The following is a 22550-nucleotide window of genomic DNA, read 5'->3' as shown; positions in this document are numbered from 1 at the left end:
TCTCACCCAATTTAATTCAGAGTAACTTCTTTGTAAGACCTCGTAGGTCAAAAGTTGAAACAAAGGAAAATTTTGGACAATGGATTGAAAATCAGTGTCTACGACTCCACCTACGAGTCGTAGACGTTCCTACGAATCGTAGGATCGACTCGTAGGTTGATAAGGAGGTTGGAAATTTCACTAAGGAAAAAGGGAGTCTAGAGTCCATATTACGACTCGTAAAAGTCTAGACTAGTCGTAGAAACGACTCGTCAAGAAAATTCAGACACTTGGACTTGCAGGTTTTCCAAACCCTACAGGATGACTTGATCCTACGACTCATCATCAAGAATACAACTCGTAGAAATGAGTCGTAGAGGAGGTTCAGAGACTTAGTCCTCAGGGTCCCTCCAACCCTGCAGGTCGAGTCCTTTTGACTACTCGTAGAAGTGTTTTATGACTCGTAAGAAAATTTCAGAGGCTCCCTCATCAGGATTTCCTTAGAGCCTTCACGATGAGTCATTTCTACGCCTCGTCAAAGGTTCTACGACCCGTAGGGTCAGTTTCGCCCAAATTTTTAAACGGGTAATTTAGTCTTTTCCCATGTTTTAACACCAAAGTATGGTCGTTTTGAGAACTAAGTTGACTCTATCTAAGGACCCTAAATCTATTCTAATCCTTCGTTCTAACACTTAAACTTAAATCCTCAAAGTCCCTTCCCCTCAAAGTTCTCCTAAGGGTTTCAAGCCAAGTCTAGAGTTTCATTCAAGGTTCTTCAAGTCTCCATTCTCAAAGCTGCATTAGGGCTTTAATACCCAAGGTATGTAGGTCTCATTCATGGGTTCTTACACCTATGGAGCCAAAGTATTTTCTAAACCTAGCAACCCAATTTTCAAAGATGAATTTCTATGGGTTTTCATATTATGATTTCAATTGTAAAGATTATTGATTACTTGAAGTTTATTTATCTATCTTAGTTTATATTAACTCTAAAATTCATGAAGTGGTTGATTTATCAAAGGTTCTTATATGAAAGCATGAAAGAAGTTTTAAAGTGTATTGGTGGATTATTTTAACGATGTCTTAATTGATGCATTCTATTACTCTCATGCATGCTAGCATTGGCTTACACAATTTGAAAGTTGATTGAATAGAATCCACTTCATTTCACCATGTTTCAATGAAGTTTGAATTGGAAGCTTTGAATCCAAAATGAATGTTTATGAAAGCAAATGTCTATGGTCAAAGGGAGTCTTATGAAATGAAAGAATGATGAAATGTTATGAATGAAGGATTCTTTATGTGATAAGGACAATTCTCACATATTTGAATCAATTAAGGGTTTTATGAGCTATTGTGCCTAATGATGCTTTGACGATGTAAATCTATGTAAACGATTATGTTCTTATTTTATTAAACTATTTTGTGGGATTTGACTTAGCACCAAATGGGGCATTGAGGTGGGATTCAGTAAGGGAATCTCAGTAGCAACCCCTTGTCTCATTAACTATGCGCCAATATAGGAGCCCTTGTATGCTTAGGCTAGTGGATCCGCAAAATCCCTTAAAGTTAAAGTTAAAGAATGAATGTAAAGTTTGACGGAGCTCTACTTGGCAAGTAGTCTCCCCATGCCAACATAGGGGGTTATGTTGGATTCCATGTAATAGCTTGCAGTACCTTAAATGTCAGTTATGGTCATCTTCCCACAAAATGAACATTTTAAAGTTAAATATGTTGATTTTCTCATGCATTCATCTACTTATGTATCTTATCTTACAATGCCTTAACATTTTCATTGAATTGCATTCCTACATACTTAATACATTCAAAGTACTAACACATACTCTTTTGCCTACATGATATCACTATGTAGGGCCCAGCGTTGCTGCAACGTTCACCCCCATGTGGATGGTTAATTACGTTGAAGGTGCTTTATTGGTGAGTTTCCATGTTTTGGGAATAATATTCCGTTCCTATCTAGCTTAATTATGTGAAGATTTTTGGATTTTTATCATTCACTATAAGGGTGAGTTAGGGACATGTATTAGCCCCCACCAAGTCTTTATTAGAGGTATGTTTGGACATAGATATATGATGTTTTGAAGTCTATAACAAATCTATTTCTATGTTGTTCTCACTTAGTCCCGTTCCCCTTTTTATTTCTGCTATTGCTTGTTGTCATTACCTATGAGAGGCTAAATAAAATTTTAAGAGGCTTGTGTGAGGTACCTTTGGGTTTCTCATTCGCCATGTCACGTCTAGGCCCTAGGCTTAGGTCGTGACATTCTTGATTCCTTCGTTTGTTGATTAATGATAGGCCTGTTATCCTTTATTGAGCTGTTGTTATAATGTTGATCCCGAGGCCATGTTGGAGGAGCAATTTGACCCCAGTTCTCTCTGCCTTAGTAGCAAACAATTTTGGTATTGTATTTCTGATTGTTTATCCCTTTTTTGGATGATGGTGATGGGATGCATTGTATTGGTGTCTCCTTCTCACGTATTTTGTGGTACATTCCCTTTTCATGCATTGGTTTATCATTTTCATTCACGAAAAAGGACTATTTTTTACTGTTGCTCTTTTAAACTAGTTTTAACGGGAGTCATACCACTTGTATCACTTTGTTAAATGGTTATTGAGATTTATGAGCATCAAGGACGTGCTCATTTTCTACTTGCAACATTAGAGGCATTTGGGATGTGTTGAAATTTTACTTGACTAGTCGATGCGTCGTTGCCCTTTCCTACATTGGTTTGGCTACTCATTCCTCCGGTACCACAAAGAGACGACTTGTTGTAACACTTAGTTCATGCCTAGGCAGTGTATATGAACTTCTCGCATCTCCTATGACCCCAATGGATGGTTTTACCACTGTACCTGATGAGGGAGTTGTATAGGTCCTACCTTGCTAGTTGGGATGGAATAGGTCTATACACTTGGGAATTGTTGGTTCAAATGGTTCTACTGCATTTTCTGCATTCATATGCATCGCTTATCACCAGTATAATTGATTGTTGTTTGGCATCCTCTAGTTTTATGGGGCTGGTTGGAATATGTTTACTATTGTACCTTCTGGGCTTATGGGGGTTCGATTAGGTTATTGCTTGACTATATTATGTGATTATGTGTTCCTGTGTTATTGTGCTCATAGTGGGCTAGGTTTAATAGTTGGACTTATCATGTTATTGGTGTTATTGAGTTGATAGTATTCTATTGGCCCTTAGTTTGCTTCGGTGAATCGCAATGTTGACCGTCAATATACCAGGTTTAATTGACTTATGTAGTACTTCCTTGTTATTAATAGGCCATTGGCTTGCGCTTTCAGATACTTTCTTTGACTCAGTTTCTTTACTTTGTATTCCATTTCTTCATTCATATTTTTTGTCTATCATGTTATATCACCTGTGTAGTTACTTGTATTGTACCTTTCTTATTTACATGTTGTTTATATTTACTTTATCCATGGAGCTCAGTCGGACTATACCTATTGTCACAACCCAACCCCGTAGGCCGCGACTGGGGTCCGACCTTGACCCCCCGTACACATATCTATTAGCTGCAGTCGTATTGAATCGTAAATAAGATAATATCATGTAACAGAGCCCCACTGGGCGATAACATTTTCATAAACATGTAGCCCTTTTTGTTTGTATCACAACATGATAGGGCACGCTAGCCGACAAGGCTGCCATAACATAATAACATATATCATATATCTTTTAGACCCAGCTGACCTCTAAACATATAAATGACAACATACGGTTGGAGATACCGTAATCTGAACTTTACTACTTAATTAAGCTTTTGTTTCTCCGAAATAAAATTCTTCAAGTAAAAAGGGTACCCCTTGTCGGCGACCTGAAGGATACCTCTTACAGCTTTAGTTAAACACAGTAGGGGTATTTGGTATCAATTTCTCGGACATCTCAAAAATCTATGCTTCATTTCCTTTTCCTTGTTCTGAGAAAATTTCGGCAGAGTTTCCTCTAGATTTCTTACTTATCCCAAAACCTGCACACAGAAAATACCAACAATGCCTCACAGGGCCAATATATATATATATATATATATATATATATATATATATATATATATATATACATATCATATCACAGCCGCACAGGGCTTTCAATGTCATCTCATATCGCAGCCACACAGGGCTTTCAACGTCAACAATAATATAAAAATATTGGACTTACCTCATATGTCCCACTTCAAACTGCATCTGTTGCACTTTCTGTCTGCTTTTCTTTCAGGTTTCAACTATATATTTCAATACCTTACCCAACGGATATCTTCCGTGTCTTTACTTCACTTACCTGCATGCTTCGTAACTTTCCATGTCGTCAATTACTTCCTTCTGTGGGTGTCGTCCTTCTGTTAAGATCCAAGGTTAGTATAAGCAATTTTTCCTATGACTCGGATCTAAAGCACGATCTCAGATGTAGAAGAAATGTAACATCCTAAATGTCCTATAGCTTTCTATTTATAGATGTGGCGCGCAACATATCGATAACCAAGACTCTATTAGACACGGTCTGCAGACACTCCGAGGACGAACTGCTCTGATACCACTTCTGTCACGACCCAACCCCGTAGGCCGCAACTGGGGTCTGACCTTGACCCCCGATACACATATCTATTAGCTGCGGTCATATTGAATTGTAAATAAGATAATATCATGTAACAGAGCCCCACTGGGCGATAACATTTTCATAAACCTATAGCCCTTTTTGTTTGTATCACAACATGACAAGGCACGCAAGCCGACAAGGCTGCCATAACATAATAACATATAACATATATCTTTTAGACCCAGCTGAATCAAACTGACATACACAACCCACATATACACGTCTGCAGACCTCTAAACATATAAATGACAACATATGGCGGGACAGAGCCCCCGCCGTACACTTGAATGGATAAAACAATTTTTATACATCCGTGGACAGTATCAAAAACTAGGCCCCGATACAATGGAGCCTCTTCCAGCTGAGCTGCATGGAATCCTAAGCTGACGAACTCCCAAAATCTATATCTGTACCTGCGGGCATGAACGCAGCCCCCCGAGAAAGGGGGTCAGTACGACATATGTACTGACTATGTAAAATGTAACATAATACACTGGAGGTATATTCGAAATAGAGAAGCAGGAGAACAAATTATTAAATCGAAGTCATGTACCTGTACTCTGTGAATCACAAAAGCATGCATGCTCAATTTATAGAATATAGCCGGCCCTTTTAGGGGTCCGTTGAATCACATTCGTAGGACCATCATAGGCCCGGCTCCATCACCACCTTATTACAACACATCATCATATATATACATACGTACCCGGCCCTCTAGTGAGGGGCTCGGTGAACAATGCAGTGAATTATGCACGACAACGTACCCGGCCCGGGACTCGGTGAAAGAAGTGTTACAATATACACGAATAGAGTCGTGAGTAACTATATGCAATTTAAATCATTATCAGAGACTCGACCAAATAAGAAAGTTAAGCTTTTGTTTGAGGACCCGAGTAACGGTGTAGTCATCTCGAGTGTCCTCTAAATACCATTATGGGCTGTCTCAAAAGTAATCTCGGGGACCCTAAACATGTATTAACGTAGGGCCAAATCATTTATGGAATCAAAAACACTCAATCTCGTATAGTCTTTAAGACTTGTAGCCTGTACATTTGGTCCCTCTTTAATATATACAAGTTTCCAGGGAAATAGTTCAACCACTATCAAAGTTCGATGTTCAAAAGTAAATAAGAAATATTTAAGAATGGAGTTACCCCGGATATTAGATTACATTTAACTTACAGCTAAACAGAGACATGCCCAAGAGAAGAAAGAGAATAAGCTCTATGTAGTCTGTACTTTCTTTCAGATGACCTTCATACACATATTTCATATCCGGCCCATTATGGGGCTCGGTGAGCCATTATGGCATTCAAATTTCACTTTCATACCAAATACATATCAAGAGAAGGGAAAGATAGTTTCCCATACACTACTCTTTAGCACGTAGAAGCCTTAACAGGCAATACTCAATCCTTGTAGGGGTGTCAACACTTAACTGTAGTTAGGGATTATGGGGCGTACCTGGAGTTCTGGAAATGAAATTATTCCCACATTCCACGTACAATTCACTTAAGGCTAATACTTGCCAAAAGGAAAGAAAGATAACTGTACATGCTTATACCAAAACATGCCACGAGAAAGCTTTACATACCTTGTCTGAATTATTCCTTACCCTGCTTGCCTCGCCGTCCTTTGAACCTATTCAACATGAAAGTAGTATGAATATCAACCCCTTTTATTTTCCAGCACCCTAGGTTACATCTTAGTATTAATGGAATCTATTTCCTTAGTCGTTTCCCCGACTAGTTCTATTATTCGCTAAGGCGTCGACGAAAATTGGGCAGCACCTCCCCTATAATGTACCCTATCCAAATTTCCAATTAGGTCCCTAAGACCTACAGCCAACCAACAACAACAACCTGCAGCAATTCACACCAACAATATACAACATAAACTCCGAACGACTTATTCAAAAATACGGTAGCACAATAGGGCGTCTAGCCTTTATTTTGTAATGCCTTTCATTATACGCAATGAGGGGTCATGTGGATTAAACCAGTATCACCCTAACCCACATTAGAACATATTTAGGCCCTGCAACAACACATCACACCCCTGAAGCAGCACCTCACACTAACAACACTATCCTTCGACGACAATTTAACTATAGCAATTTCAATTTAGTTTATTTCGAACGTCGAGCATTTCTACGACATTTTAAAACTTTTAGAAGCATACAAGGGGTTTAATACACCATATAACAACACCATACACTTTAAATTGAAAGTAAAAACCTTACCTTTCCCAAAATTGGCCAAAACTCGCCAAACCTATCAAAACGTGAATTCTAGACAGCCTACTGTCTTGTATTGTCGCTTAGTTTCGAATGGGTAATTGAAGGAAACAAGATTTGTGGCCTCAATGAAAGTTATAGAAATATGTATCAAGGTTGCAAAATATTTTGAATTACCCCTACAGCAATTTTGTATGAAAATATATGACCAAAATACTCACAGCTGTCTGTGTAGGATTTCCAAAACCAAATTTGGGCAGTACCTTCTCTACACTTCATCACCCTTTTTCGCGAAGCTAAAAGCAAAACTGGTTTAAAAGTCTAAATAAAAGTTATATACCTATGAAATATCTTTCCAAAACATATTGAATCAACCGAATCTAAGCTATACAAAAGAAGTTATACCAATATTACTAACAACTGTCCCCTCCAAAAATGGGTCTATGCCCTAACGTTTTCTCTTTAAGTTTCTCTTAGTTTTCCAAGTAAAGAACTGAAAATATGGTTCTGTAGGCATCGTAATATAAATATATTCACCTCCACGTAATTGAGGAACACCGTAGATAATTAATTCACGGAAGAAAAGTGAAGAACTTACCTTAGTTCTTCTTGAACCATGGCTGCCATAGGTGTTCTCCCTCTCTCACGTTTTTTTCTCCTTTTTTTTGGACTTGTTTGGGCTGAAAAATGACTTGATAGTCATCAACCCACATATATATATTTCCTTAAGAAGTGACACGTGTCAGCCCCTAAGAGTGACACGTGTCCGTCTCCTATTGGGCCACGGATCCTTGCCTTGTCTCCTAGGCTGCCACGTGTCTTTGTGGGGCCCACCCTCAAGTAGGTGGGGCACCTACTTGACCCCCAAGAAGGTGGGTCACCTACTTGCTTGAGGTGCTACCACGTGGCACCTCCTTATTGGCTGCCACGTGTCATCTTCTCCTCTTCCTCATGAGTTCGTAATCTCGTCTTATTTTAAGAGCCTATGTAATCCATGCTTCGCAAGCTTGGTACGTACTCCAATAGCTTAAGTATGTAAGACTTCCAAGTTAGTAGCTTACATAGGTAACTCGAGTCCTACGACTCATTTCTTAGCCTCCAACTCTTTCCGGATTCGTATAACTCTATTTCCAACCTTCTTTCTCACGAGGTATCACAGTCCTCTTTCCTTAGAGTTGTTTAATAGGGTCGTAACTTAAGTGGCTCACATACTAGCTTCTAAGTAACTTAAGGGACCTTCCGAGTTCAAAGATGTGGTGTGTAACACCTATTGAGTACTGTTTGTTTGGTAATCATACTACACTTCTGCACCCTCATATCATAGTACGGACCTCGCTATTGATTTGAATTTCGTGCAAAGCAGCTTTTGGACTTCAGAGACTGGGGTGAGTTTCTGGCGTTCGGAGTTGCCGATGTCCATCAATTTTTGCTAGGCTGGTCTTTATGTTGTATTCATAGACAATCTATACCTATTTTGTATTTGTAAAAGCCTTGTACTCCTGTTTTGATTAGATGCTCGGTTACTGAGTAGTACTAGGTTTTGGGGATGGTTCCTTTTATTATATTTCAGTTGATTTCTCTTTCTTCTTATTATTGTCGTCTTCTTCTCTCTTATTTTTATCTTCCGCGTGATATTCCATTGCTTATGATTCCGAACTATGGATTAAGCTTACCTACTAGCGGGGTGTGATAGTTATCATCACGACCTGAGAAATCGAATCTTGACAAAAAATTAATTATAATATCAATTGGCGTCTTTATGATAAAATGATCAAGTTTTGATGGTGAAAATGTGAGGAGATTCAAACATTACCATCATTTACTGGAGCACCATTTAAATCCAACAGTGTATTTTGAATTGAATCTGCAATCTCATTAACTAAAATATTTTCACCCTTCTGCTCAAATTCTATAGCAGAAGGGACTTTGAGTAATGTATAAGAGGTTGTGATGAAGAAATCTGTCCAAGTGTCATTGTGGGAACACTAATTGCTGGTGTAATTTTGATACACTAGAATTGACGCTAAAGCATGCCCTTTTGTTCTATTTTCATCAATTGTATGCATTAAAAATATTCTAATACCACTATTCAATTCTAATTCATCAGAACTTTGACATGGTGTTCTATTAATTGACATATTTGAGCTCAACAGATTGTCTTGTTGTCTCAACTCATCGACATCATCACATAGAAAACATCTCTCATTTCTCAACTAGGTAACTATTCCTTAATATTTTTAATTAAGGTAAACAGCCGCCCTACCTTTTAAGGTAGGGGTTAGGTCTGCGTACACTCTACCCTCCCCAGACCCCACATGGTGGGATCACACTGGGTTTGTTGTTGTTGTTGTTGTTGTTGTAAACATATTATATATGTAGAACGCTATTAAAAGATTTAAAAATTTATATATATATTGAAATTAACTATTTGTTATATCACATAAAGGCTGAGGAATTCTTCTCTCCTTTTCAATAAAGATTTGTCCGTCATAAGTGGCATAAAAAATTACTGTAGAGAATATGCAAATGTGTGCCATGATACTCAATTTCAAAAAATAGTTAAATCTATATGTAAAGTATTAAGTAATTTCTTACTGCGCAAAAGCTGCAAATGTAACTTGCCGATTTAATGAAATTTATCAAATTAGTAGGCCTAAAGATGTATAAAATTGGCTATAAAATATGCTCTGTCTCATTATTCGTGACGTTAATATTGACGAACAGATGGTTATAGTCACTGCTTAATGTTATAAATATAAACTTCAATTGAAATATATCACAAATAAGGACAAATATACTAAAGTTGAATATAGCTTTCAAAATCCATACCTTTGCGTTTTAATGTATATTGAGTCCATTTATGATTCCGTATGCAAATTTTTTTATCCTCCAAAAATTTTTCCCGTGATTTTTCATCTCTAAGTGTTAATGAAGCTAGATTTCATATGAGGAGTCGATATGTTATATATGATAGATTGTTGAAAGGTATGCAATAACCCATGAGTATATATAAAGTTTAATACATGTGGTTAGATTTAAAACAAAATGTTTGAATCCCTTTAAATCTAGTACTATTTTTATCTCTATGTTTTCACATAATCAATTCAATTAGACCATTGAACATCTGAAGGGTAATCATTTGCCGTTGACCATAAAATCAATATTTTTTTCTACCATCAGATTGATAGAGAAAAACAAAACAATGGCATGTCTGTGCTAGGACTAAGCCAAAAAGGAATGCTTTACTGCTGTAGAAGTTTTTGGAGGAGTTAGATCAAATTGGGCGTGGAACGAGTATAAGGGAGCAAAAAATAAATTTGATTGTGTAGTGTTCAAATTTGTAGGCACAATAAAATTTTAAAAATGAGGCCGATGCGCGAGGTTCAGAGGCAAAGGTAAGTTCTTTGATGGTTTGACTGTTTTCAACACAGAAACTTGAATTTCTCTTAAAAATAATTGAAGCTTAGCTTAAAGACTATTTTTAATATTCAAATTATAAATAAGAAAATTAATATTTAAATTACAAATAAAAAATTATCATTCATATTCAAAGATAAATATAAATAATACATCATATGATTTGGCGCTATTAAATGAGTTTCTAAAAGGGTATGCCAAAATTCCAAGCAATTGGAGGAAGTACGAAATTATAATATCAATAAAAAATATCCAAACATCTATGAATTTCAGTTTCCTCGTAGAAGTAGAGAAGTTAACTTGTGAAGTATTTTATATCTATCAGTTTTGCTCAGTTTCGAAAGCATGCCTCATCCTGCACTCACATAAACTACTTTACTTTTATAAAAGACAATTGATATTTTTTTAATGAATCGTGAATTAATACCAAACTTAACTGAAAGTGACATCTCAATTCTTAATGGCCCTACAACTCTACTCTGTACTGAGCGTGTGTTTATGTTTGCTTACCCTTTTACACCTATTAATTGCTCATGATATTATAGCGAAAAGAGCAATATTTACTGCATTTTCCATGAACATCAAAAAGCTCAACCATGACTATAACCACATTACATATTGAATATGCTTTTAATTATTTTCATCTATATCTTCTTCTTCCTCTTTATTCTAACTTATTAAATTTAAATTTCAAGAAGAAGAGAGAAGTGAGAAATTATTAATTTTTTAGGTATGGATAGAGGGAAAATATAGATAAAAAGAATAGAGGACTCAAGCTACCGTCAAGTAACTTATTCCAAAAGAAGAAATTGAAGAATCAAGAAAGCTAAAGAAATCACTGTTCTTTGTGAGGCTAAGGTATCTGTCACGATCCAAGTTAGGCCCTAGGTGTGACATGATGATTAAAATATCAAAGGACTCCCACCAAGCCTCTTAACATATTATACATGAGCATATATAAGGTAAATGAAGAAATAATACTAAATCATGAAATGCGAAACTAAAGTCTCAACATGAATAACTCGATAAAGGAGAAATCAACTCCGAAAGAGCATAACGACATAGACTCCTTGAACATCTTACATGCCTCTACTACTATGGATGGGACTTAGGGCATGTTCCTAGCTTAAAAACATGAAAATAAAAGTAATAAGGATCAATGAAAATATGAATTTCTCCTCCTCAGATCATGAGGACTCACAAATATTAAGAGAATCATACTCGGACTCTAGCAATGAGAGGGAGGCCGTAATGATCGTTGTACCCTATATTATGATACAATGTAGGCAAAAGTATGCGTTAGTACATGGAATGCACCAAGTATGTGAGAAGTATGCATGAACGATGATAATTAGACATAGTCAATATGAACATGTGATGCATGACCAATATTTTAAAATCATGAGTAAAACTTGAAAATACTTGAAAATCATAATCATGTGGTCAATGCATCATAAACATCATAAGAGTTTATATAATATATAAATATATATATATATATATATATATATATATATATATATATATATATATATATATATATATATATATATATATATATATATATATATATATATATGTGTGTGTGTGTGTGTGTGTGTGTGTGTGTGATATTAACCTTAACCGATAAGTAAGACCATGTGAGATATAACTTGAAATTCGATGTAACTCCCACTCTGAGAAGAAAAAAACTACTTTCCAAGGTAGTATATTTTGTATCATAAACATAACATAACAAGAGCTATATGTGGATCCACTAGCTAAGCCATAAAGGCATCTACAGTGGTACATAGTTTTGGAACTAAGGGTTGCTACTAGGGTTCCCTCATGAATCCCCACCATAAAGTTCGGTCGGTGCTTAGTTAATTCCAATAGAATACATAAAATATAGTCATTGGGAAATGTCATTCAACCAATCCCACATCATGAAAATGTAACATAGGAATAGCTCCTTCAAAAACCATGATCATAACTTGAACTTGTGGATACTTCCGTTCTAAGCATCCAAATGATCATAACTTACATATTGTGAGAAAACCTTTCACAATTCATGATTTTATACTTGAAAACACACTTGAATTATAATACATAAATTTCATAAATCATACATAAATTCTTAATTATAAATTCATGGTGTAAAACTTAAATTTCATAGCATAATACACGTGTCCTTGTAAAATACATTGAAAACATGCAATTTAACTCAAATCATGATTGAATAGGCTATTGGAATTAAGTTGAAGCATAATTGAATTGACCCAATATAATTTGATCAATAACCCTAGAATTTGTGGAATTGAATTTGATTGAAGAGAGAGAACTTTGGGACTCCATGGATGAAAAGGATCCTTGGATGGATTCCACATATCTTGATATTCAAATCCCACAAGCAAGCTCTAAACAATAGAGAATTGAGTTGAATCTTGAAACCCTAACTCTTTCTTGAAGAAGAAGACTTGAGAGAAAAAGCTTGAACTCCTTGGGTGAATTTGAGTGAATGAGAAGGAGTAACGAGAATTTGAAGGATTTAGGTACTTATATGGTCAGTAGAATACCCCAAAATGACATAGTGTAAGTGTAGAAAAGATAGAAAATTCCCAAAATATCCCTCGTAAATTCAGCAAAAGTGGACCTACGATAGGAACCTATGGATCATAGGTCCTTTGACGGATTGTACGGTGATGATTGTAGGATCAGTTCTCCAAAAGTTGAGCTACTGGAATTTGCACATTTGACATATGAGCCAAGTCTATGGGTTGTTTATCAACTTACAAGTCGTAGGAATGGGCCGTAGAACACACCAACACTTAGCCAAATTTTATAATCTCAAGACCCATCTTACAAGTAAAGCCTACGGTCTAATAATCCTCCTACAGGTCGTAAGACCCATTTGTTCTGTCAACTTCTCCAAGCCTCAAACCAATGGACGTAGGAACTCCTACGGTTCATAAGAACCCCTTGTAGAGTGAGTCCATACTTACAAAAGTTTCATTCCTCAGGACCTCTTCCAACGAGCCTTTTCTATGGCTCGTCAAAGTTTCTACTGATCATCAAAGTGACTTATCTAAGACTTCAAAATTTTCTCAAGTACCGGACTTCTACAATTTCCTTCCTACGGCCCGTACAACTTTCTATGACCCGTATGTTGGCTTGTAGAAACCTGCACCAGTAAATTTTGCAACATTTCCTCCTGAAACTTCCTTTGTTGGCTTTTTAATTTATGGGGTCTTACAATATCTCGCCCTTGAGAATATTCATCCTCGAATGGAACTCAAGCTAGCATGAATAGGGTATGAAAGAGACATAGAAACCCAACATGAATGCAAAACACATCAAAGTGCATAAAAATATGTAATATTCAACCTCAAGCTAAAATATGACTTTAAAACTCATTTCATCAACATGCATGCATATGAAAATATGAGAATGACTGAGACATATGATTTCAAAAGAGTGAATCATGAAGGAACTTAATACCTCAACTTAGAACGGAAGGAAAAGGATAAAGATATTGTGTCATCATATCGTCCACGACCTCCCATGTAACACCTTCAACTTCGTGGTTCCTCCATAATACATTAATGGAAGCTACTTCCTTGTTACTCAATCTTGTAACTTGTCGGTCTAGAATATCAACTAGAATCTCCTCATAGGATAAGCTGACCTTCACACCAATGCTTTCCAAAGGTATAATAGAGATAGGATCACCCACACACTTCTTCAACAATAACATATGAAACACTGGATGCACTAATGCCAATTCAGAGGGAAACTCTAACTCATATGCCACCTAGACAATTCACCTCAAAATTTTATATGGGCCTATATATCGAGGACTAAGCTTCCGCTTCTTGCTAAAATGTATCATACCCTTCATGGGTGAGATTTTCAAGCAAATTCAATCATTGACCTCAAACTCAAGTTCCCTTCTCCTCACATCTGAATAGGACTTTTGTTGACTCTGGAAATCTTCAATCTTTATTTAATAATTCTGACCTTATCCATGGCCTCATGTGCCAACTTGGATCCTATCAAATCAAATTCACCCACCTCAAACCAACCAATAAGAGACCTGGATCTCCTACCATATAAGGCCTCAAATGGAGCCATTTGGATGCTAGAATGGTAACTATTGTTATGCGCAAACTTGATCAATGGAAAATGGCCATCCCAATTACCCTTAAGCTCAATGACACACGATCTCAACATGTCTTCAAAGGTTTGAATAGTACATTTGGCTTGACCATCCATTTGTGGGTGGAAAGTTATACTAAGCTTAATTTGGGTCGGCCTATAATGTCTACTGGGTACCTATTATTTTGGTACTCATACTACACTCTATATTTGTTTTCGTGAAGCAGGTCCAAGCATAAATGACCATCATTAATTCAAACCTTCTATAGTCTAATTAAGAGACAAGGGTGAGTACTTGACATTTTGTATTGACCTAGTCTCTATCTATCTATCTATCTATCTATCTATCTATCTATCTATCTATCTATCTATCTATCTATATATATATAGATAGATAGATAGATAGATATAGATATAGACTAGTCTTTTACTTTTGAGATAATCTGGTTTCTGTGGTTCCCTTTTGGGACTTGTACTCTTTTGTTAGATAGCTCTATAGTAGTGAATTCTAGGTTCTAGGGGGGATCAGTGGTATATGTATCCATTTTTTTTTCTTCTACTGAATTTTCCTATTTATATTATAATTGCTCACTCCTATTTAGTTTTTACACTTAAACCTGTTACTGTTGTTATGGGTTACGGGTCGGCTTATCTACTTGCGGGTTATAATAATTGCCATCATGAATCGAGAAATTAGGTCGTGACAAGTTGGTATTAGAGTCTCAGGTTCACTGGCCTCACTTGTATAAAGCTAACATCTAATAGAGTCTTGCGGATCAATACGGAAAAGTCTGTGACTTATCTTTGGGAGGCTACATAATGTTGTTAGGAAAATTTCCTCTTTTGTCTCACTTTCGTGCAGCGTGTGTCTTATTGATTTTTTGGAATCTCACTTGTTTGACTCTTTCGCATACATATAGCCCTTTCATTTGTCTCTTGAGGAGTTGTCACTAATCATATCATAAAAGGACATACAAGACGATAAGGCTGCCATTACATATTAACATTCCCAACACATCATTTAGATGCAACTGAACAAAACTTACACACAACCCACATACACACATATCTACAGACCTCTAAGAGTGTCAACGGTATCATATGGCGGGACAGAGCCCTCGCCATACCCCTGAATAAATGAATACATACATTGAAAGATCAATACCAATAGTCTAGGCTCTATTACAATAAAGCACTCCAAAATAGTTGAGTGGAAAGTTCTAAGCTGGCGGATCTCTAAAACGCATATTTGTACCTGCGGGCATGAAATGCAGCCCCACCCAAAGAAAAGGGGTCAGTATGATATATGTACTGAGTATATAAAGCATAACATATCATACATGAGATCACATCTGAAGTAGAGGTTCAGGAGACAAGTATGATACTCAAGAAATCACTGTACCTATTCCTTAGGAAATAAAATCATGCATGATCATATCATATATCATATCTGGCCCATTATGGACTCGGTGAATCACATGTATCATATTTTGCCCATCATGGGGACTGGAGCCATCATCACATCATCCTGTCATCATAATATATTATTATATATATATATATATATACTATACCTGGCCCTTTAGTGAGGGACTCGATAAACAATGCAGTGAAACTGAGCACGATAATGTACTCGACCTAGGACTCGATGAAAGATGTATTAATAGTATGCACGAGTAGAGTAGTGAGTAACCATATGCAAATTAAATCATCATCTGAGACTTAATAGAATAGTCAAGTGAACCATCACTTGAAGATCAGGGTAGTAATCGTCTCAAGTACCCTATAAATGTCATTAGGGATCGTATCAAAGGGAGACTCATGAATCATAGACATGTATCAAAAAAATACTAAACAGCTTATGGAATCAGAGACATGTCATCATAGAGTCCTTAGGAATAGAAGCTTATACCTCCAATTACTATTCAACATATAGAAGGCTCGAGGGCAATAACTCAACTACTTTAAGAGTTTTCACATCCAGAAGTGAATAAGAGTTCCGAGTCATACTCGGAGCTTATGAATGGAATTATCCCTAAATCTCATATCACATATCACTTATATCTAAGACATGCCAAAAGAAAAGAGGGATATGCTTTACATACCTGTTATAGATTAACCGCAACCAAGCTTTCTTCGTCACCCCTTTAACCTATTTAATACGAAAGTAACACGATTATGAATAACCTTCAACTTTCCACCTTCTAAATATACAACCAATTAACTATAGGAATTATTTCCTCGTTCACACTTCTTGACTAGTATATTGGTTAGTTAAGAAGTTAACAGAAATTGGGCAGCATTTCTCCTATATATCGCCCTATCCAAACTTCAAATTAACCTCCGATTAGCACAGCCGTTCCAACAAAAAAACCCACCATCCATATACAATATAACTACTTCAACATTATTCAATACAAGTTCCAAAAAGTCCACCTAAAACCACGACATCAAAATATGATTTTTGATCCTTATTTCGTAAAATCACCACCACACAGAAAGGAGCATAACGTGGCTGCGAACAACAACTCTTATACTCATTTATAACCATATTTCCATCCCTTAAACACATACAAATTATCTTTAAATACAATACCATAATAATGACAACACTAACCAAACATTAATCCAACTAGAATAACTTCAATTCTGCCTATTTACAACGTCAACAATAACCATGTAGTTTTCTTACTTCCAAATCCACTTAACATAAATTAATCTCCCCATTACAACATCATTAACTCCAATTTAAAAGGAAGAAACCCTACCTTAGCAACTTGGCTAAAAGTTGATGGACTTTTCGTTGGACCTTCTTGCTGCCCCAATAACTAATTTACATTGTTAATCACCTACACTTGATTGGAAAATACCTTAGATAATTAATTTACTGATCGAGATTTGGGGCCTCTCCTTGCTTCAGACATGGCCGAAACTTGCCATAGCTTGAACTCTCTTTCTTTCTCTCTAGGTTCTCTAAGGCTAAGAATGAGAAAAAGAATGAACTAAGGACTTATTCTTAGTCATAAGGGTGACACATTTCAGCCCTTACCATGTCCAGCCCTAAGGGTGACACGTGTCCAGCCCTAAGGGTGACACGTGTCCAGCTCCTATACGTCCATCCCCTCCATGCTCCAACCAGCTGCTGCCATGTGTCTTGGTGGGGTCTACTTTTTTTAGTAGGTGCATCACCTACTTAAAGTAGGTGCATCACCTACTTACTCTTTTTTGTAGGCTCGTAATCTCGTTTTACTCTAAGAACCTATGTCATCTTTGCTACTTAAGCTCGACATGTACTCAAGTAGCTTACGCAAGTAGGTCAATTACCACGACTCATTATTTGGCCTTCAACCCCTTTCAAATCCTTCCAAACCCATTTCCAACCATCACGTCTCATATAGAACTAGCCTATGCAAAATATGGGGCATTACATCCTCCCTTCCTTAGAGTTATTTGATAATGTCATGAATAACATGGATCATATGGTAACTTTAGAGAAGCTAAGTAACTTGAGAGAAGCTAAATAAACGTTTCCATATACCAAAAGTGCGGGGCATAACAACTAAGTCCCAACATGCTTTCAAATATGTAACTAAAGACTCAACACACACCATAAGGCATGGATGATCGACATTAATAGGAGTCATGCTTACACAACCCAATAATTTCCTAAAAATAACACCTAGGGAATGAATTCTAGGAATTTAGCTTGCTCGACACCCATAACCCTCCAAATTTATATAATTAAATAAACAATTGCCTAAACATACTTAGTCTAATGAGGGGAAAATAGTAGTCTACCTATAGGCCAACCGCACACACTCTAACTCATAAAATCGAAGCTTTTCCCTTTTGGCCGACCTCCGAATGCTTCCACTCTATCAACAATAGAATCACAACATTAATATGATTGTTATGACACTAAAATTTTCTAATTCAGAGACAGACCAATTTTGGGGTCTAAACGAGAAATATGGGACCCATATTTGAAATTCTGGAATTGACCCCAATAATAGGTTCTAAACAACTCCCCAAGCTCAAAAATCAATTTGATAAATAGTACGGGGTTGGAAAATAATACAGAACGAGCATGCAATGAAATTTCTCATAATTTGTGCTAAGAAGATGAAAATGGCAGCAACTTGATCAGTGATTTCTCAAAAAATAAACCTCTCCCAATCTAAACAAATCATACCATGATGTTCCTTGCAGAAAAAAATCACAATCTAGCCTAAAATTTACTAAATACGAAGCTCATATAATCAAGATACAATCTACCCAAAGTTCAATAAATATTCAATCTGAAAATCACAAGAATAGTAGATAATTACTTAATTTACTTCACACAAAGCTTCCCCTGAACTTTCCAAGCTTACCACCAGATTTCCTATGAAATTCTCTTAAATTTGGACCTTTGAATTGCCTAATTTGAGCTTGTACAGAAGGAGATATTGATGTTGGAAATAAAGAACTATGGTTGAGTCCCATTTCTATTCTTAATTAAAAGATTAGGTAATTGCTCTTTCTGATCATGGGGACACTTGTCGCGATCTCGACCAGCTCCCAAAAAGACCATCGCTATCGCAAGGATTAGGTCTCGCAAATGTAAAGACCAACTGGCCAACCCCCAATCAACTCTTCATCGCGATCGCGGTGGACCCTTGGCGAATGCAATGAGAAAAGCCACCTGCACCATATATCAGCTAGAAAGCTGAGTCTTCTCAAGCTCAAATATTCCAACAGGGTGCTAAGAATTCGTTTGGAATTTGATGCGTGCAAATAAGATATGCTACCCCACCAAATTCGATGTTCTGGACTCATTGGCGTGGTTAAAATTTCCATATGAGGTCATTATAATTGAAAATGGGTCCCATACCTAAGGTTTATTTTGAGCCTATTTCTATAACGTGCCCCAGGATTAGATCGAAAGCCTCAAAAAGCAAACGAAAGGTCATTCTAGACCAAACTCGACATTCGTTAACTAACTGCACTATCAAAATTTTCATCCGAGTGCAGTTTCCAAGAATGTTGACCAAAGTAAACTATAGAGTAAATTTCAAATGCAAAGGCTTCAAATGGTCCTAAACTCGTACCGATTGCCTCGATACTCATGCCGACCATGCTACTAGTCTATGTTGGCTATTGCAAAGCTGATGGAACCGTTCAAATTCTATTATGAGGTGGTTTTATTGAAGTTATGACCGAAGTCAACTTTTTAAGTTATAAAAGCTCCAAAATAAGAAAATGGTCCTAAAACCCAAACGAATGATCAAACGACCAAACAGTTAGTGCCAACAAGTGATGAATGACTTGGGGTCACTATATGAATGTTCTAAACGATGGAATGAATGCTTAAATTCATAAATAACCTTGAGGTTCATTATAGTGTTATTGATTTTAAAGGGATTTGGGATAATCATTTTCCATTGATTGAATTTGTCTACAATAATAGTTATCATTCTATCATTCTAATGGCCTCTTTTGAAGCATTATATGAGAAAAGATGTAGGTCTCCGTTAGAATGGTATGAAGTAGGTGAGATGGCCTTAATTGGTCCAAATTTGGTAATAGATTCTATGAAAAAGGTGAGACTCATAAGAGGGAGTTTGAAGATGGCTCAAAGTCATCAAAAGTCCTATTTAGATGTTAGAAAAAGGGAGCTTGAATTTGAGATGGATGATTGGGTCTATTTAAAAGTTTGTTTCACCCATGAAAGATGTAATGCATTTTGATAAAAAAGAGAAATTGAGTCCTAGATATGTTGGACCTTATAAGATACTGAGACGTATTGGAAAGGTGGTTTATAAGTTAGATTTGTCATTTAATTAGCTATGGTCCAATCGGCGTTTCTTGTATCTATGTTGAGAAAGTTCATGGGTGATCCGAATTCCATTACCTTTGGAAAACATGAGTATTGAAGAGAATTTCACTTATGAGGAGGTTTCGCTGAAAATCTTAGATCGGCAAGTGAAGAAATTATGAAAAAAGAGGTTGTGTCCTTTAAAGTATTGTAGAGGAATCAACAAGTAGAAAGTGCTACTTGGAAAATGGAGGCGGATATGACAAAAGATACCCATATCTCTTCCCTTTTACTCAAGCCTAATGTAGTAATTTGTTCTTATTCAAGTTAATTGAACTTTTACGTATTCACTTCCTCCTATGTCATTCATATGCATGGATGTTCATGAAAGTTGATTTTAAGTCATGATTTATGTTAAGTTTAAAATTTTCATGTTCCATACATTTTAAGGTGTCATTATATTCATGATGGGTTGCTAGTCCTCATTTTGTTTCTTTCCTATGTTGAGTTAATCTCATTAGAGGACGAATGTTCCCAAGGGAGAGATATTTTAAGACCATGAAAATTGGAAAGTTAGAACCAAGAAGAAATTTCTAAAATATTGACTGGATTCAAGTTTGTGACCCAATCTATGATTCTTAGAGGTTTCTATGACTCGTAGGAATGTGTCATAGAGGGAGCCTTTGCACTTTTTAGGGTAATCCTCAAGAGATGTCCTACGATTTAATGGGATGAGTTTTTATCCTATTGATGAGTCATAAGTATGACTTGTAAAATTTTTTTAGAGACCCCAAAATCAGGGTATTCTCAGACCTGTAGGATGAATGACTTTGATGATTCGTAAGGAGGTTTATGAGTCATAATAATGACTCATGAGAAAACATTTGAGGCATTCATGTAATGACCCTCCAGGTCATTTTCTTCATTCTCTGATCTTTTTAGCGTTTAAATATTTCTTGCAGTGACCCCAAGTCATTTATGACTTGATGGCACTAATAGTTCGGTCGTCTAGTCATTCGTTTGGATTTTATGTCCGTTTCCCTGTTCTAAAGCTTTTATAACTTGAAAAGTTGACTTTAGTCAAAACATCAGGAAAATGACCTGAGAATGGAATTTTGACGATTCCATTAGCCTCAAAATTGCTAAATTAGGGTAGTAGATTGGTCAACATGAGTACCGAGGTAATTGGTATGAGTTTAGGACTATTTGGCGTTTTTACCTTTGAAATTTGGCCTAAAGTTGACTTTGGTCAACATTCTTCGAAAATGTGCTAGAATGAAAAATTCTAACAGCGCTAGTTCTGAAATTTTGAGTTTGATCTAGAACAATCCTTCGTTCGCTTTCTAAGGCTTGCGATCTAATCCCGAGGCCCATTATAGAAATCGGCTCAAAATGACACATGGGTGTAGGACTCACTTCTCATTAAAATGATCTCGTATGGAAATTTTAAATGTGCCATTAAGTCTGGAATAACAAATTAGTGGGGTAGCATATCTCGTTTGCACGAATGGATTTCGAATGAATCCAAAGCACCCTGTCAAAATATTTGAGCTTGAGAAAACTCAAATTTTGGCTGATATTTGGTGTAGGGAGATTTGTTCTTTGCGATCGCAGGCTCTATGCTGCGTTCGCGGATGTCCTGGAAGTTTCTCTCCTTGTTCGCAGAGTCTTGGACGCGTTCATGGAGGCTTGTATTTTGCCTCCATGTTTGCAGGCCACTGGCCACATTCATGAAAGGCCAAGCTTCTTGGCCTCCACGTTCACAGAGCAAAGTAGCCACGTTTGCCAAGGCCAAAGTCCCGGTCTTTAATAAAAGACCAATGACTATTTTCAGCATTTCTTCCAAACTTCCAACATCAAGTTCTCCTTCAATTCAAGCTCAATTTAGGCGATTCAAAGGTCCAAATTCACGAGAATTGTTTGGGGAATCCAGTGATGAGCTTGGAAACTTAAGGTGAAGCTTCATATGAGGTAAGATTTTGTAATTACCTACTGATTTGGTTATTTTCAGAGTGTTATTTTATTGAATTTATGGAGATTGTATCTTTATCATATGAACTCCATTTTTAGTGATTTTTGAGGCTAGATTGTGGTATTTTTTGCATGGAACATCATGGTATAATTTATTTGGATTGGGAGAGTTCTATTTTTGAGGAATCATTGATCAAAGTTGCTGCCATTTATACATTTTTAGTTCAAATTATGTGAATTTTGTTTCAAGCTCATCTCGCATCATTTTCCACCCTGAATTGTGTTATAATTTTGATACTTGAATATGCGGTGCTGTTTAGAACCTATTTTTGGGTCCCATATTTCCCATTTTAGACCTTGAAATTAGACCATTTCCAAATCTGA

The sequence above is a fragment of the Solanum dulcamara genome, chromosome 11 (assembly GCF_947179165.1).
Source record: "Solanum dulcamara chromosome 11, daSolDulc1.2, whole genome shotgun sequence".
Taxonomy (NCBI): domain Eukaryota; kingdom Viridiplantae; phylum Streptophyta; class Magnoliopsida; order Solanales; family Solanaceae; genus Solanum; species Solanum dulcamara.
Note: the sequence above shows the minus strand (reverse complement) of the source record.